Source organism: Phoca vitulina, unplaced genomic scaffold, assembly GCF_004348235.1.
Source record: "Phoca vitulina isolate PV1807 unplaced genomic scaffold, GSC_HSeal_1.0 scaffold2, whole genome shotgun sequence".
Lineage (NCBI taxonomy): Eukaryota > Metazoa > Chordata > Mammalia > Carnivora > Phocidae > Phoca > Phoca vitulina.
Genome location: NW_022589705.1, coordinates 11714077 through 11732518, shown reverse-complemented (window position 1 = coordinate 11732518; position 18442 = coordinate 11714077). Strand labels below are relative to the sequence as shown.

Sequence of the window (18442 nt, the reverse complement as noted above, 5' to 3'; positions counted from 1 at the left end):
TGCTACAAAGAACATGAACCCCTGGAAGCCTCAGGCAGTCATCTTTCAATCACAAAAAGAATAAGTCTTAGGATAAAGAACCCAGTGGAGGTCAGAGAGAAGATGGGTGGGGTGGAGTCTTTGGTGACACAGTTGATCTGATAAATAAAGCTTCACCAGAAGTCCACCCTATTTCTAAAGGTGAGAAAATAAATTCTGTTTATTATGGAAGCCAGCTTGAGTCACACTTCCTGTTATTTATGACCTAAAGATTCCTAACTAATACGGACACCTCAAGCTCCACGTGCCTAAAACTAAATACACACACACACACACACACACACACACACACACACACACACACTGCCCCTCAAAATATACTGCAAATGGAGCCCTTGAGGATTTGTGACATGGCAGTGCTGCCCAAGTGTTCCCTATCACAATAAATGGCCCCAGTTGAACAAACTAATAATTTCAGTATCATCCGTGACATCTCCCTCTCTTTTACAGTCCACAAATAATTATAACAAAATCTTATCCACTTCCTAAATATCTGCAGAATCTGTCCACTTGTCTCTCTCCACTGACATCACTTTCATCTCTCACCTGGGTTACTTCATACTGTCCCAACCATTCTCCCTGCGCTTTTGCCTCTTCCCTTTGTTTGTCTGCCTCCTCAGCCTCCTCTTTAACCACAATCACCACTCGAGTCTTAGGGAGCTTCTTTTTTTGTTTGTTTTTTGTTTTTTGTTTTTAAAGATTTTGTTTATTTATTTGACAGAGAGAGACACAGCGAGAGAGGGAACACAAGCAGGGGGAGTGGGAGAGGGAGAAGCAGGCTTCCCGTGGAGTAGGGAGCCCGATGGAGGGCTCGATCCCAGGACTCTGGGATCATGACCTGAGCTGAAAGCAGACGCTTAACAACTGAGCCACCCAGACGCCCCTGGTTGAAGTAAATATTCTATGTCACTTCAGATATTTCACATTATACAAGTTTGTAAGGAAATAACATTCTATATCATCACTTGTTTAATCAAGAAAACCTCACTAGCTAATATTCTGGCCCCATAATTTTCTAACAGTTTATAATGCATTACATTTTATGCCCATGACTCATGGTATAAAATACACAAATATTAAAGAAGAGACCACTTACAGTAAAATAGTTCCAGTAATGGGCAACTTCCTTAACATTTCTTGCAGGTTTATATAAAAAAGCTTCCTCCATTCATCCCAGTCCACTTTCATTGACCCATCAGTATCCATGCTGTATATTTTTAAAAGAATATGCTCAAATATAAATTATAATTCATAAATTTCAAACAGCATTATCAAAATGATATCTTATATTCTTAAAGTCAGAATATCTGGGTTATAGTTGAGCTCTGTCCACTGTTACTTTTGTGAGGTAGAGTGCATCCTACACCTCTAAACTTCAGTTTCTATGGGAATAATCCTACAACATAGAGCTTTAGAGTATTTTTTTTAAAGATCTTATTTTTAAGTAATCTCTACACCCATTGTGGGGCTCCAACTCACAACCCTGAGATCAAGAGTTGCACGCTCCCCCAACTGAGCCAGCTAGACACCCTTAGAGTATTATATCGGATTATATATACAATGGCCTTATAACCTATAAAGAACTACAAAACTATAAGCGAGTATTCCTGCATCCCAATCTTCTCCCATTTCTTCTTAAACATTTTCCCTTCTTTCCATCTGATAAACCTCATCTTGTAACTTTTCTAGCAACAAAATGATGACCGAAAATTACCTTTTTGGTAATTCAGCTCTTAAAAGACAATTTCCACTTTCTATGGGTATGAAATGTGGATATAAAAAATACCATAATAAACCCAAATACCCACGGAAATATAACTTCCATTAATATGGAATAATATAATTAAGCCAATTTTAAGAATTTTAAAGAATTCTCATTAGAGAATTTCTCAAATCCCTGAATGAAATTAAGAATTTGAAGAAAGATAGTGAAATATATTGCTAAGTGTGAACTTACCAAAATTTCAACTTCTTGTCTCAGTCAGCTCCCTTTCTCAGCTTCCGCGGTTGCTAAACTTCAAATATCTCCTCAAGCCACCAAATCAGCTCCAGACACTCAATCTCAGGCCATTGTCATCCCGTTTCTCCCCAAAACATGAGTACTCACACATTCTCATCTTTAAAAAAAAAAAAAAATCTGTGGACCTTATTTTCTCCACTATCACCACCTTTTATCTCTCTTTGCCTTTGCAGTAACACTTTTTTTTATTATTTAAATTCAATTAGCCAACATATAGTACATCATTCATTTTTGATGTAGTGTTCAATGATTCATTAGTCGCATATAACACCCAGTGCTCATCACATTGCAGTAATACTTTTTTTTAAGATTTTATTTATTTGTCAGAGAGAGAGAGAGAGAGCACGTGCGCAAGCAGGGGAGGGCAAAGGGAGAATTAGGCTCCCTGCTGAGGAAGGAGCCCAATGTGGACTCGATCCCAGGACCCTGGGATCATGACCTGAGCCGAAGGCAAACGCTTAACCAACTGAGCCACCCAGGCGTCCCACATCGCAGTGATACTTCCTTTTTTTTTATTATTATGTTATGTTAATCACCGTACATTACATCATTAGTTTTTGATGTAGTGTTCCTGATTCATTGTTTGCGTATAACACCCAGTGTTCCATTCAATAAGTGCCCTCTTTAATGCCCATCACCAGGCTAACCCATCCCCCCACCCCCTCCCCTCTAGAACCCTCAGTTTGTTTCTCAGAGTCCATAGTCTCTCATGGTTCATCTCCCCCTCCTATTTCCCCCCCTTCATTTTTCCCTTCCTACTATCTTCTTCTTTTTTTTAACATATAATGTATTATTTGTTTCAGAGGTACAGGTCTATGATTCAACAGTCTTACACAATTCACAGCGCTCATCATAGCACATACCCTCCCCAATGTCTATCACCCAGTCACACCATACCTCCCACCCCCCACCACTCCAGCAGTGATACTTTCTTAAAGAGTTGTCTATCTTCTGTCTCCAATTTCTCCTTCTCATTCTCTCTTGAACCCACTCCCATCAGGCTCTCACCACCATTACTTCACCAATGGCCTCTGCAGTGGAAATCAATGGTCTGGTCTCTGTCCTCCTCTTACTTAGCCTATCAGCAGTATTTGAAAAAGACAGCTGCCTCCTCCTTACATTTTCTCCATTTGGCTTCCAGAACAGAGTATTTTCCTGGCTCTTGTCCTATTTCTCTAGCTGCTCCTTCTCACTCTCCTTTACTGGCTTCCCCTCAATACCCTGCCTCTTAACTTTAAAGAATATCAGGACTCAGAGTATATTCTCTCTCTGGTCATCTCTTTCAGTCTCATGGCTTTAAATATCATCTATAAGCCCATGACTCCCAAATCTCTGCCACAATGTTCCTCTGAACTCTAGACTCCTGTTTCAAGCTGTCTACCTGGCATCGCTACTTGTATGTCTGATTAGCATCTAGAAGAGAACAAGAACAAACCTGTACTCTGATAACCACCCCATCCCAAACTTGCTTTTTTCAGTCTTATCCATCTCAATGCATAGCCACTCCATTATTTAGATGCTCAGGCCAAAAGCCTTGGCATTAACCTTGACTATTTTCTTTCCTTTTTACCCCACATGTGCTCCCCAAAGTAAATCAAGTCAACATTTCAAAATATATCCAGAATCCAACCTCCTCCATCCTGGTACAAGCCACCCTCAAATTTTGTCTGTATTTTGCAAAACTGTCCTGGTTGGTCTACCTGCTTTCTCCCTTGCTGCCTACAAACTATTTTCAACACATGAGACAGAATGAGACTGCAAAACCTAAGTTAAATCATGGCATACCTCTGTTTAAAACCATCCAGTGACTTACAGATAAAAGCCAAAGTCCTTATAATTTCCCTCTCAAGATCTGATGTGATCTGACTCCTATTAAAATCTCCTACCACCCTCTTTCTCATTCACTCTATTCTGAACACACTAGTCCCCTCTCAGTGCCCTAGCCATATAAATACACTGCCCAACTTGGGCCTTTGCTCTTGCTGTTTCCTTTACCTAGAAGGCCTTTCCCCCCAAAGATTATCATGGCTCCTTCTCTCACTTTCTTCAGATCTCTACTCAAATGTCACCTTCAAGATCTTCCCTACTCACCATGTCTAAAACTGCAGCCCCTTGTATCACTCACACACAGAGACTGTTTCCCTTCCTTGCTCTATATTTCCCCTTATTGCTAATCACCATCTAACATAGATTGTTTATCTAGCTTACTGTTTTCTTCTCTTGTTTATTCTGAGTTACATAAGAGCAGGGATTTTTGCCTGTTTCCTTCACCACTACATCCTTAGCATCTAGATGAATGTCAAGCACTCAATAAATATTGGTTGAGTAAATGAATAAATTTCTCCCTACCCACTTTCATCCTTACCTCCCGTGCTCTAGACCTAGAGGGTGAAATGTCGACTCCTACTGAAGGACCCTGTCTCTCTGTCTCTGTCTCCGTCTCCGTCTCTCTCTCTCTCTTTCTCAAATCATTGGTCCCAATCACTTTTCTCCTCTCTCTACAACATATCCAACAGTTCCCTCTCTGATTGTTACTTCTCCTCAAATCTCTCCTATCCTTAAAAAAATAAAATAAAAATAAAAAGACTTGCCTGTCTTCTTCTTATCCAAATATCCCAAATCAGTAAACCACTTTCACACTCCCCATATCCTCACCTCCATTCACTCAATAACAATCTGACTCAACTCTTTAGCTCCCTACTGAAAATGTTTTCACTAAGATCCCCAGAAATCTCCTAAATTTCAGATCCAATGGATGATTTTTCAGTATTTATGTTGCTGACCCATTCTGTTAAATATGACATGCTCCACTCTTGGCTCTTGTGACACATTAAATCAATAAGAAAACATGTATTGATCTGCTAGTATGTGCCAGACACTAGGTAGGCACTGACTACAGAACAATGGATAATAATATACTCTGTCCCTGCTTCACGAAGCTTACAGTCTACTGGCAACAGGGAGTATGACAAGCAAGCCTCTGTAAAGCTGCTGTAAAAGCAAATACCAGGAAGATAAAGAAGTTTCAGAGGTTAAAGTCACATCTAAACTGAGACCTAAGGAGTAAATAGGAGATATTCAAATGAAGGAGTTGGAAAGGGTCTTCCAGGCAGAAAGAACAGTTTGTACAAGGTCTGGAGGAAAGAAAGACCATGGTTTTTTAAAAGTTGAAAGAAGCCCAGTCAGCCTAGAGCACAGAGTAGAAGGAAAGTTGTAGAGATGATGCAGCTAGAGAGGCAGACAGGTGCCAGATCACGGAAAGGATTCCATGTCCCATCTTAGCTGTTGGTATAGCATCACTTATTAATATGGACACAAATGGTCTAATGAAGTGAAAACAACTCAAATTCAGCTGTACACTTATAAAAGCCACAAAAACCATAGTTGGATATAAATCCAGCTAAAGTTATACAAGACCATTTTAGAGAATGTATACAACTTTATTAAAAGACAGAAAAGAGAATTTAAATCAATAAAGACATATATAATATTCATGGAACAGTTAACATTTAACATCATAAGCATATCAAATTTTTCCTTAATTAATTTATAAGTTCAATGCAATTCCAATTAACATTCCAAAAGGAGTGTGTATGTGCACACATGTGTATGTAACTAAACAAGTCAATTCTAAAATTAATATAGGGGCGCCTGGGTGGCTCAGTTGGTTAAGCGACTGCCTTCGGCTCAGGTCATGATCCTGGGGTCCCGGCATCGAGTCCCGCATCAGGCTCCCTGCTCAGCGGGTAGTCTGCTTCTCCCTCTGACCCTCCCCCCTCTCATGTGCTCTCTCTCTCTCATTCTCGCTCTCTCAAATAAATAAATAAATAAAATCTTAAAAAAAAAAAATTAAATTAAATTAAATTAATATAGAAGAGCAAAGGGCCAAAAGGAGCACTGACACTGTTGAAGATGAGGAAAGTCAAAACATCAAAATAGATTCTAAAGTGATAGTAAGGGGCACCTGGGTGGTTCATTCAGTTAAGCATCCAACTCTTGATTTCAGCTCAGGTCATAATCTCAGGGTCATGAGTTTGAGCCCTGCATTGGGTTCCATGCTCAGTGTGGAGCCTGCTTAAGATTCTCTGCCCCTCTCCCCCTGCCTCCGCAACTGCCCCCCCTCACCCGGCTCTCTCTGTCTCTGTCTCTGTCTCTCTCAAAAAAAAAAAGAAAAAAAAGCCACATACATATTGACCAAAAATATAAGTATATAAAGTGATAGTAATTAAAACATGTGGTAATGATGTATAATAGACACCAATGTAATAGAATAAAGAGACCAGAAACACATCCATACACAGATGGAAATTTGATATATGACAGAGGTAAGCATTTAAAATCTGTGGGAAAATGTAAAAATACATTTTTAGTAGGAAGCTAAATTGGTACAACCACTTTGAAGAACAATTTGGTATATGTAATTAAAGTTAAATGTCAGCATACCCTATAATCAAGCAACTCTACTGTAAGTAATAAACAATGACAGAACAACCAACTGTGAGAAAGAAAGAAAGAGAAAGAAAGAAAAAGAGAAAGGGAGAGAGGGAGGGAGGGAAGGAGGAAGGAAAGAAGGAGGGAAGGAAAGGAGGAAAGAAGGAAGAAGGAAGGAGGGAAGGAAGGAAAGAAGTGGATCCTTACTTCACACTATACACAAATATCAATTACAGATGAATTAAAGAACTAAATGTAAGATACAACATTTTTTAATGAGATATAGATTAATATCTTGGGGTGCTTGGGTGCCTCAGTGGGTTAAACATCTGACTTGGTTTCAGCTGAGGTCATGATCTCATGGGTCATTAGAGAGCCCCACATCCCGGGCTCCGGGTTCAGTGGGGAGTCTATTTGAGATTCTCTCCCTCTGCCCCTTCCCACCACACATACGCGCAGGCACGTGCATGCTCTCTCTAAAATAAATAAATAAATCTAAAAAAAAAAAAGAAAAAGAAATAGAGATTAATATCTTTATGTCCCAGGGCAAGGAAGAATTTCTCAAGATGTGAAAAGCATATCCATAAGGGAAAAAATAAAGAAATAAGACTACATTAAAATATTAAACTGCAGAATGACAAAAAAACACCTAAATATGAATTTAAAAGTAAGCAACAAGCTAGGAAAAGATATTTGCAATGCATATAATCAACACAGGATTAATCTCCAGGATTTAGAAAAACACCTGCCAGCCATTAAGAAAAAGACAATCAATCTGGCTGAAAAATAGGCAAAAGACATGAGTAGGTAATTCACAGAAGAGGAATATCCAGATGACCAACAAATATATGAAAAGATACTTAGACTCACTAGTAATGAAGAATATAGTTAAACTGAATCAAATTCAATTAAAACAACAGGACAATATTTCTGACTCATTGGCTTGGAAAATATTAAAATATTAGAAGCCTACAGTATCAAGTATTTGAAAAGAAATACATTTTTAGTAGGAGGCTAAATTGGTACAACCACTTTGAAGAACAATTTGGTATATGTAATTAAAGTTAAATGTCAGCATACCCCATAATCAAGCAACTCTACTGTAAGTACTATACAAGGAGATGTATACAAGAACATTCACTGCAGCATTGTTTTGTATTAGTAACAAAACAAAAAAATTTTAAACCTAAATGACCATCATCAGGAGAATTCATAAGTAAACTTAATTATATTTATTAAACAGGACCCTTACTGTGGTTAAAATGATTAACTAGAGCTATATGCACCAGCAGCAACAAATCTGAAAAATAGAAGGCTTAGAAAAAAGTAATTTTAAAAAATATGTGGTATGCCACCTTACTTAAGTAAGGTTTTAAAAACATAAGAAACAATGCTATATATTTTAAGAGTATGCCTACAGTAAAATAGAGAGAGAGATAAAAATCTGAATGAATAGCACATTCAGGATAATAGTTACTTCTGGCAGCAGGGGAGAGAATGAGTATTAGGAATACACTGAAAACTTCAACTATGTGTAATATTTTATTTATCCAAAAAAAATTGAGCCAAATATGGCAAAAATGTTAACTCTGATTAAAATCCAGTGATGGCATGGTTGTTAAATGTTTACCTTTATCTTTTTTTTTAAGATATTTTTTATTTATTTATTTGACAGAGAGATAGCACAAGTAGGCAGAGTGGCAGGCAGAGGGAAAGGGAGAAGCAGGCTCTCTGCTGAGCAGGGAGTCCGATGTGGAGCTCAATCCCAAGACCCTGGGATCATGACCTGAGCCGAAGGCAGCTGCTTAACCAACTGAGCCACCCAGGCGCCCCTACCCTTATCTTTCTATACATTTTCCTGTATGAAATAGTTCATAACAAGTTAGCCTTATCCCAGGAATATTTAATGTCAGAAAATCTACCACTAGAATTTATTATGTAAATAGGTCAAATGAAAACAGCTTGAAATATGAAAATAGTTTGATAAAATTTACTATTTTTTATTGATAAAAGATACTTTTCTTTGTTGTTTTCCTATATATTCCTATCATAACCTTTGCCACAGTGCAACTGCCTACCCATTGTTTGCACTCCCCACCCCCATGGACCGTTAGCTCTGTCAGGGTGGGCACCAGGAGCATCCTATTTACCACTGACTCCTCATTGACTACTGTGTGCCTGGCAAAATGTACCAAACAATATTCAGTTGATAGCTAACTTGATTTGTTGACTGACTGACTAATAATATAAAAGTCTTACAAAAAGCAATAGATATATGCACTAAAACTGTATCAGTGAGTTAATATTTGGGTGGTAGATTATGTTGACATAGGGCAAATTACTTACCCTCACTATTCAAAAATTTCCTAATCTGCGCAATGAGGAAAATAATACTTTGAGTATAAAGTCTTATAAGGGGGTGCCTGGGTGACTCAGTCTGTTAAGCATCTGCCTTCAGCTCAGGTCATGATCCCGGGGTCCTGGGATGGAGCCCCACATTGGGCTCCCTGCTCAGTGGGAAGCCTGCTTCTCCCTCTCCCACTCCCCCTGCTTGTGTTCCCTCTCTCGCTGTGTCTCTCTCTGTCAAAATAAATAAATAAAATCTTCAAAAAAATTTAAAAAATAAAGTGGCTACTAAATAGGGAAGCCACTCATGCTTCCCTAAAGTTTCCATTATTGTCATTATTACAATGAAAAGGGTTTTAAAAGTAAATAAAAAATAATTTTAAAAATGTATACACACATATAAGGGCTGGCCTTTCAAGAATTTTCACTGCCTATTTTTCAGAAATCTGTATACCTATTAAGTCGAGAGCACCAATAATTTCTGAAGTATCAATCACTCCTTTAAAGGAACAAAGAAAATAAAGATTAACTGGAAGTTTTGAAAAGATACAGAGGCAGAGTTAAGCAGTATGCACTGCATTGTTGCAACATTTCATAAGACATTAATATCCCAATTATTTCTTTTACTTGCCAAGATAAAAAGGAGAGACTAGAGAGCCCATATGATATTTCCTGTATCAATAAATAATACTACCACCCTCCAATGTTGCTCAAACCAATTGTTCTTGCCTCTCTCCTTTCCTTCACCAATTTCAATCACCAAATGTGATCTGTTCTATGCATAAACGTCTCCCAAATTATTTATTCCCATCACCACTAACCCTATGTAAGCTTAGACGCCAATCAATGCTCCACACAAATATTATGGTGCTACTCCTCCTACTGAAAACTCTTCAGTCGCCCCCCCACCTCATCCCCCAGGGATCAAGTCCAGAAACTTCACAGGCCTCAAGGACCTCCATGATCCTGCCCAGGCCTGCTTCTTAGCTGCCTCATCTCTGAAACTTCCCCTTGCTCTCAGCCTCGACCTCACTGGTCTTCCCCCAGTTCCTCAGACATGACCTGCTCTCCTGCTGTGACCAGTCTCCCAGCAAGCCATTTTTCCTGCCTGGAACACTTTCCTACTCCTCACTAAGCTAACTTTCACTCATCTTTCCAGATTTGGCTTACCCACCATTGCTACATGGAGCTTCATGTAAAAACCTTATCAAAATGTTATAAATATCTTTTAGATATTTATATTGTTCAAGGGAAAAAGCATATTGTTCAAAGGGTACAGGCTTTTTTGTTGATGGTTGTTATTTTTGAAAGATAGTATGCAAATAAAGATTACATCGTTAAAAAATATTCCTTAGAAGTAATAACAGTCAAACAAATGACAGGATTAAATAAATGAATTTTTAATAACCTTTCATGGAAGCCAAATATCAAATAATAAACCTCTACTAAAACATGGCTAATTCTTGGCTACACATGTTTGTTCACTGTATAGAGACATACCATCATTATTCGTGTCCAAACTCTTAAAAATCAACCTCATTATCTTCTCATTATCTTTAAAGTACTGCATAAATGTGTTAAGCTTCAACAGATTGCATGCATTAATATCAACAGATTTTAATAGTATCTATAAGAGAGAAGAAATTATATTAGACATGAGATTCAGACAAGGTAGATTACAAGTTATAGTGTTTAAACATGTGTACATTTATCCTATATAAATTAGATGTTCTGCCATAGATTATTGGTACCTTAGTCTTAGAGTAAAATTTCTAACACTAAAAACATAGAATCTTTGAGTATTGGAACTTTAAAGAAGTTTAGCAACTGACTAGTCTACTCTTCTACTCAACAATCATGCATGTATTCACTCACTCAGTAAATGCTTGAGAAAAAGAAATGAATCAGACATAACCTCTGCCCTCAAGAAGTTTACAGGTTAACAGGGAACACACCAGAGCCACTATGACAGAAAATGTTCAAGGTTCAATAGCCAAATTATGGAAGCAACCCAAGTTTCCTTTGATAGATGAATGGATGAAGAAGAAGTGACATATATATATTACTCAGCCATAAAAAAGAATGAAATCTTGCCCTTTGCCACAACATGGATGGATCCAGAGAGTAGAATGCTAAGTGAAATAGGTCAGTCAGAGAAAGACAAATATCATATGATTTCACTCATATGTGGAATTTAAGAAACCAAACAAAAAAAAAAAAGAGAGAAAAAAGAAAACTCTTAACTATAGAGAACAGAGGTGGAGTGGGTTGGGGGATGGGTAAAATAGGTGAAGGGGATTAAGAATACAGTTATCTTGATGACCGCTGAGAATGTATAGAATTGTCAAAGCACTATATTGCACACCTGAAACTAATACAACGCTGTACATTAAAAAAAAAACTAGAACTCTTGGGAAATATGTCTACATATTTTATGAAATTCTTATAATGATAAATGTTTTATTGAAGAACAGCTAATTACATCATAAACTAAAATATATCCAAAGAAAAAAAAAGAAAATGTTCAAGGTTCAGTGGGGAATAAAGACGTGAGGGAAATCATCATAGAAGTGGCTCTACCTGAATATTTTAAAAATGAGTAGCAAAAGGTGAACAAAGATACAAGAGTGTGAGGGATGTAGCAGAGATCACTAGCTGTCCACTAAAATTCCTTCTTGCCTTCTTTGGGCACACTGCTCGATTACATTTCTCAGTCTCGCTTGCCGTTAAATATGGTCATGTGAGCAAGGTCTCACCGATGAAGTAAGAGGGAAGGTACCTCTCTAGGCCTAGCTAATGAAATCCTACATGCTCATTCCACCTTCACCAGCTGAAGGCAGATAATGATGAGAGACCCTTGAGGATGGTAGAGCCACAAGAAGAAAGGAATCCAGATCTTTGAATAACTGTAAGGTGGAGAACTGTGTCACCAGCCTCAACACCTACCAAGAAATCATCTTATATACCATGCTCAGAGGCTTGGACTTTTCCCACTGACATTGTCGAGACCCTGAAAAATTTTAAGCAGGGTCATGATACAATCAGATGGATCTTTTAGAAGGGTCATCTGGTGGCAATGTGGGGGAAAAAATGGTGAGAGGAAAAGCAAGAAGACTGGTTATAAGACTGGTTACAGTGACTTAGGTGAGAGATGGTGGCGGCCTGGGCTTACCAGGAGCAATAGGTAGGAGAGGAAGGGAATTGGTTGTGAGATATACTGAGGAATTACATAGGACTGTGTGATGAACTGCATGTTGGGGTAAGGGAAAAGGAGGAATATAGAATGACTTGGTGGTAGAACACTTAACCAAGACTATGATCACAGGAGGAAGTGGAGAGACTCAGAAGCTGGGGCTAGCTATCCATTTGTGCATCACCCACACTAGGATGACAGTTGGAAGCTTGGAAAAGTAATCTTGAAGCCCACCTGTTTGAGGGGTGAGCCAAAAGAGAGTCCATAAAGGGATCTGAAAAGCAATAGCCAGGGAACTGAGACAAAGTGCCAAAGGAGAAAATAAAGGAGCCATCATCGGTGTTCCATGCCGCAGAATAGAGCCCAAGAGCCAAAGTGCACAATGCAGAAGCCCTCAGTGACCTTTCACAGAGGGAAAGAATGGAGACCGAAGCCTCACCACAAAGAAGAGAAGGGATAGCTTTGTCAAAGACCAGACTACATACAGAGGAAAATGAAAGGATAATTGCTAGGCGGGGAGCCACGGCCATGGGAAGATCATTGTTATTAGAGGGGAAAAGTTTGAAAATACAGGAGGAAGAAAGGGACTAAGAGAAGTTGTACTTTTCCTATTTTAAAGGAGACGGAGAGGACCTGAAGTCAACAATGTAACTGGAAGAACCAAATTTGAAAAGAAGAAACACCTCATTTCTTGAGACTAGTGGAAATAAACTGAGCATAGATGTAAATAAAGATAAGATTATAGTCTGTGTATCAAATTTATTGAGGCTTACTAACTGCTTTAAGCTGAATAAATAATTTTAGGCATTTTTCATTTATTTGCTCCTTAATCATCATAACAACCCTATGAGCTAGGCGCTATTATCCCCATTTTACAGCTGAGGTAATTTTACAAGAGGGCCAGAAATCTGAAGGAATTCAGTGCAGTTCACCTCTATTCACTCACTGAAGTAAAGGGCATGTTCAACTACTGGAAGAGGAGTGCAAGGAATGGCAGGGGCTGTGGCTGGGGTAAGTCAGAGTTTTTCAACCTCGACACTATTGGTATTTGTGACCAGATCATCTTTTGTTTTCCTGTGCACTGTAGGATGTTTAGCAACATCCCTGGCCTTCATTCACTAGATGCTAGTATCACACATACACATACACACATGCACACATATCCCCAGCTGTCAGGACCATCAAATGTCAAAAATGCCAAATGTCCCTGAGGGGCATAATCACTCCTAGTTGAGAACCACTGGGATAAATGGAATGAAGATAGAGCGGACTCTGGACAGTCTGATGAAACCTAGATCTTTATTAGAAGGGAAATGAATATTAAAATAATGGGGCTATATTCAGAAGGAAGGCATAAAGTCATGTTTGTTTTCTTGGTAATACAAAGTGAACATAGCAGAAAACCTTGGACACAGAGAACCCAGTGAAATCAATATATATTGTATATAATTAAGACTGGCATCTGTGGTTGGGTAGGCCTCAGGGAACAAATCATCAATGTCTATAACAAAATGTGACACAGCATTATCCAGGGTATGTAGTTATCACCCCATTTCTCTGGCATGCACTTTATAAATCCCAAGAATTATGGACTTAACAGTAAATGCTACTGCCCTGATTGTCTGGACTCCATGTTGTGTGACCTCACATCCATTATTCAATTCAAGCCTACCAGATGGAAACTTATTAAATATTGTTATTTTCTCTTACTGAATTTAATTAAGTCTCCTCACAAGAAAAAGATTTCCAGAAAACCTGGTGACCCCTTCCCCTTTTCAAACACTCCCATGCTACTGCTGGGCTTCGTAGTCTCTTAGAGAAGCTTAATAGAACACTCTTTTTTTTTTTTTTTAACTCTAGATGGTCAGCTGGTTAAATGTACAGCTATGGACGTGGGGCTTCTCTGAAAACACAGCAGTCAGTATTGATATCGTCATTTGTTAAGCTAAATGATAATTCTATACTATAGTGTATGGCGTATTGTTGCAGTATAATATAAATACTTCAGTGGTGTTAGGTTAAACTGAAAATACGTGGTTGTAATTAATGTGTTAGGATCAGAACCTCTCCAGTTCCCTGCCTGCGCAGTAGCCAGTGCACACACAGGAAGGTCCCCAAAGGGCAGGATGCAGCCCTGAGGCGGGAGCATTCTGGAGCAAACGGCTGCGCGGGCTGCATCGCCCCAACTATGGGATGCCCTTGCAGGACGAGCCATCCCAGGCTGTCAGGGCAGACCCTTGGAGTTCCCAAAAGCTAACAGAATTTGAACACAGGCCATAGGCATTTAGCTCACTGGGGACGTTTGGTTAACGTTGTGATGGTGCAAGCGGGCCTTTTAAGAGTTTTAATGGCTTGGACCCCATCGAGGCAAGATGGTAAAGTCTTCAACACATTTTCCCGTGGCAGGTCACTATTAGGAGAGAAACTTATGGAAAGTGTTCCAACAGCGGGGCAGTTTTAAGTGAAGCAGCTCACACGGAAAGAATTTCTGAGCCTGGAGAGCTCAGGAAGGGCTGAGGGATCTTCTCAGTCCCCACCCCCAGGCCCAGCCCCACCTCCTAATGGTTCCGGGGGTCCTGCAACCTCCCACACTCTGTGCGGCCTGAACGCACGGCTGCCCACTTCCTCGTCCGGGCCCATAGCTTCCAGTTCTTTCTGCAGTTCTGTGACGTCCACCATGCCGTTCTCGCGGTGGTCCAGCTTCCGGAAGAGCTCTTCAAAAAAGCGGTCGGATTCGTCTTCCTGGCCAGCCACTGTGGGCAACAGGAAGCCCCATACTCGGCGCAGCATGGTCACAGAGCGCTAAGGCTCCCCGGAAAAGTGGGAAAGCCCCACCGTCAGACGGAGCTGCCACCGCAGGGGACCGGGCGTCAGGAGCCTGAGAGGAACCAGTAGTGGGGGTAGCTGCCTGGCTTCCCGCAGCGCAGCAACTGGCCCTGGAACGCATGCGCTCCCAAGCCTCTGGGTTCCGAGCCCGCCGGCCGGTGGGTTCCCGCCTGTTGGGCAACAGTCCTGGTTCTGGATTTGCTTCTGCCAGTCTTGGCGGGGGTTAAAGCTGCTTGGGACCACCGTTTTTGTTGTTCAAATTGATGTTTGGCCAGGGATTCCCAGACAGCACATTCTTTTTTTTTTTTTTTACACTCAAAGATGCATTCCTTTATTTTGATCTCTGTAGGGTGTGGAGACAGTCATATGCCCCCCTAAATGATCTTTCTTATTCATTAGTTTATGTTAAATTTTTTTTTACATTTTTTTAATTAATTTTTTTTGATGTAGTGTTCCATGATTCATTGTTTGCATATATCACCCAGTGTTCCATTCAATACGTGCCCTCTTTAATACCCATCACCAGGCTAACCCATCCCCCCACCCCCCTCTCCTCTAGAACCCTCAGTTTCTTTCTCAGAGTCCATAGTCTCTCATGGTTCATGTCCCCCTCCAATTTCCCCCCCTTCATTTTTCCTTTCCTACTATCTTCTTTTTTTTTTTTTTTAAACATATAATGTATTAGTTGTTTCAGAGGTACAGGTCTGTAATTCATCAGTCTTACACAATTCATAGTGCTCACCATAGCACATACCCTCCCCAATGTCTATCACCTAGCCACCCCATCCCTCCCACTCCCTACCACTCCAGCAACCCTCAGTTTATTTCCTGAGATTAAGAATTCCTCATATCAGTGAGATCATATGATACATGTTTTTCTCTGATTGACTTATTTAGCTTGGCATAATACCCTCTAGTTCCATCCACGTCGTTGCAAATGGCAAGATTTCTTTTTTTGATGGCTGCATAATATTCCATTGTATATATATACCACATCTTCTTTATCCATTCATCTGTTGATGGACATCTTGGCTCTTTCCATAGTTTGGCTATTGTGGACATTGCTGCTATAAACATTGGGGTGCAGGTGCCCCTTTGGATCACTACATTTGTATCTTTGGGGTAAATACCCAGTAGTGCAATTGCTGGGTTGTACGGTAGCTCTATTTTCAACTTTTTGAGGAACCTCCATACTGTTTTCCAGAGTGGCTGCACCAGCTTGCATTCCCACCAACAGTGTAGGAGGGTTCCCCTTTCTCCACATCCTCACCAACATCTGTCGTTCCCTGACTTATTAATTTTAGCCATTCTGATGGGTGTGAGGTGGTATCTCATTGAGGTTTTGATTTGGATTTCCCTGATGCCGAGTGATGTTGAGCACTTTTTCATGTGTCTGTTGGCCATTTGGATGTCTTCTTTGGAAAAATCAGACAGCACATTCTTAATTCAAACTCCCAACTGATAGAGGGTAGCCCCACCGTTATGACTTATTAGGGGAGGATTTTGTTTGTTTGTTTGTTCAGTTTTGTGCTCAGAGCCAAGGATGATAGATCAACCTCCATGGGGCCATCCCAGGCCAATTCTCTCTCTTCCCCTTATTAGACCGAGGTTTCATCTCTCATTCCCATAGGGTTGTTGAAATCCAAACCCCTTAGGAACCAAGGGAGAAAATATTAAGACATCTTTTTATATTTATAAAAGCAAGGGGAAAGTAAGCTTTCTAATATTTAACATGAATTGACAACTGCATGTATATATAATACTTAAATAAGTGTACACAAATTGTGGGTGGATGAACGAAGATATTTGGAACCCACCGCTCTTGTGTAATGGGATTGATCACCTGGTCAGTGGGTTAAATGAAAGAGTTGATAAGAAATTCAGGAGTCTGTAATCAGTAGCCACTAAGGATTGCCATCAGAAGCACTGCTCAAGTCAAGAGAACAGACCAGCCACAGCAGTGGAGCAATGGAGACCAGCACTGAACACTTAAAGGATCAACTGATGCCAACCAGCATGCCAAGGATCTAAACGGGCGCTTTGGCCCTTAGCCCCAGTGCCACAGAAGTCACAAGTAAACGACATTAGGACCTCAGACACCCAGATTCTCTCCTTGGGAGAAAATTAGTGAGCAAACACATTTTATCCAAAAGAAAGTAAATACTATCTAAAGGGGCTAATCAGTTACCAGACAGTCCAAGCATTAAAACAAATTAGATATTTGGTTAACTTTTTTATTTATTTTTCTTTAATGCAGCAGGTGAACCTCAGGAGAAAGATCAGAAAAACCAGGTTAGGCAAATAAAATACATTTTATGCACATATCTGATTTTTAGTATGAGCTGAAATTTAGGAGCCTTTGTCCCATTAGTATTATTCTGGACCCATGTTTTTAAATTATCTCTGTGTGAACTGATACTGCTGATTATTTCCTTATTATCTCTACTGATGTTGGGGCAACAAGACAAGGTGAAAGTCAAATACTTAGGATGGCAGAGGGGCGCCCGGGTGGCTCAGTCAGTTGAGCATCCCACTCTTGATTTCAGCTCAGGTCATGATCTCAGGTCATGATATCAAGGTTGTGAGATCAAGCCCTGCGTTGGGCTCCTTACTCAGTGAAGAGTCCACTTGAGATTCTCCCTCTCCCTCTGCCCCTCCCCCCCAGTCAAATGCTCGCTCTCTCTCTCTCCCTTTCTCTCTCTAAAATAAATAAATCTTTAAAAAATTTTAAAAAAACAAAACAAAAAAACCTAAGGATGGCAGAGCAGAAGGATGGAAAGCGTCCAAGCTCTTGATCGCATTGCTGAGCCAGTGAACCAACTCTGGAACCAGTTTCCACTGGACCTGTTTGGACAAGAAAGGAATCAAACCTTTGTTGTTTAAGCCACTTTCTGCTGGATATTCTGTCACAGCTAAAAACATACTCATAGAAAATCATAATTCACAGAATAATTACAAACTGAGGTGAGTGTAATGAAGAAGAATTGCACTCATCTCAGTTTGTAATTACTCTATGAGAACATAACAGGGACCATAATACATACTGGGTAATGAAGGAAGGCCTCCTGAAGTTTAGGTGATATTTAAGCCAAGACCTGAAAGATAAGTAGGGGTTTGCCCATTAGAGTGAGGAAAATAGCATTCCTTGTATTTTTAACATTCCTGAGAAGAAAAGAACTTAGAAAGTTCAAAGAACTAAAAGAAAGCCACTGTCACTGGAGAATAATAAACAACAGTAAGAATGGCACAAGCTGAGATTAAAAACACAGGCCACATTAAAGATCCTGGCTTTTATCCCAAGAACAATATAGAATTATATCAGCCGGGATAAGCCAGGTTATGCTGTGATAACAAACAACTTCAGAATCTCAGTGACCTACAGGATGAATATTTCATTTGTACATATATCCATCATAGGTCAGCAGTAGGTTCTGCTCCTGGGATGTCATTGTCTTCTGGGACTGAGGCAGCCACTATCTGGAACATCACTGGTAGCCGTGGCAAAGGGAAAAAAGAGCATGAAAAAGCAGGCTGTGGATCTTAAAGCCTCTGCCTGTAGGTGACATATTCAATTTCTCTGTTTATTT

General features: G+C 39.9%; 1 long non-coding RNA gene across 1 annotated transcript; it reads right to left on the bottom strand.

Annotated features, from left to right (window-relative positions):
• Positions 1-1163: 1163 nt before the first annotated feature.
• Positions 1164-14915, bottom strand: LOC116639557. Its single transcript, XR_004300869.1, has 3 exons — positions 14652-14915; positions 1997-2156; positions 1164-1246 (listed from the first exon to the last, which is right to left on the bottom strand). It is a non-coding gene; the product is annotated as an uncharacterized LOC116639557 (long non-coding RNA).
• Positions 14916-18442: the final 3527 nt, after the last annotated feature.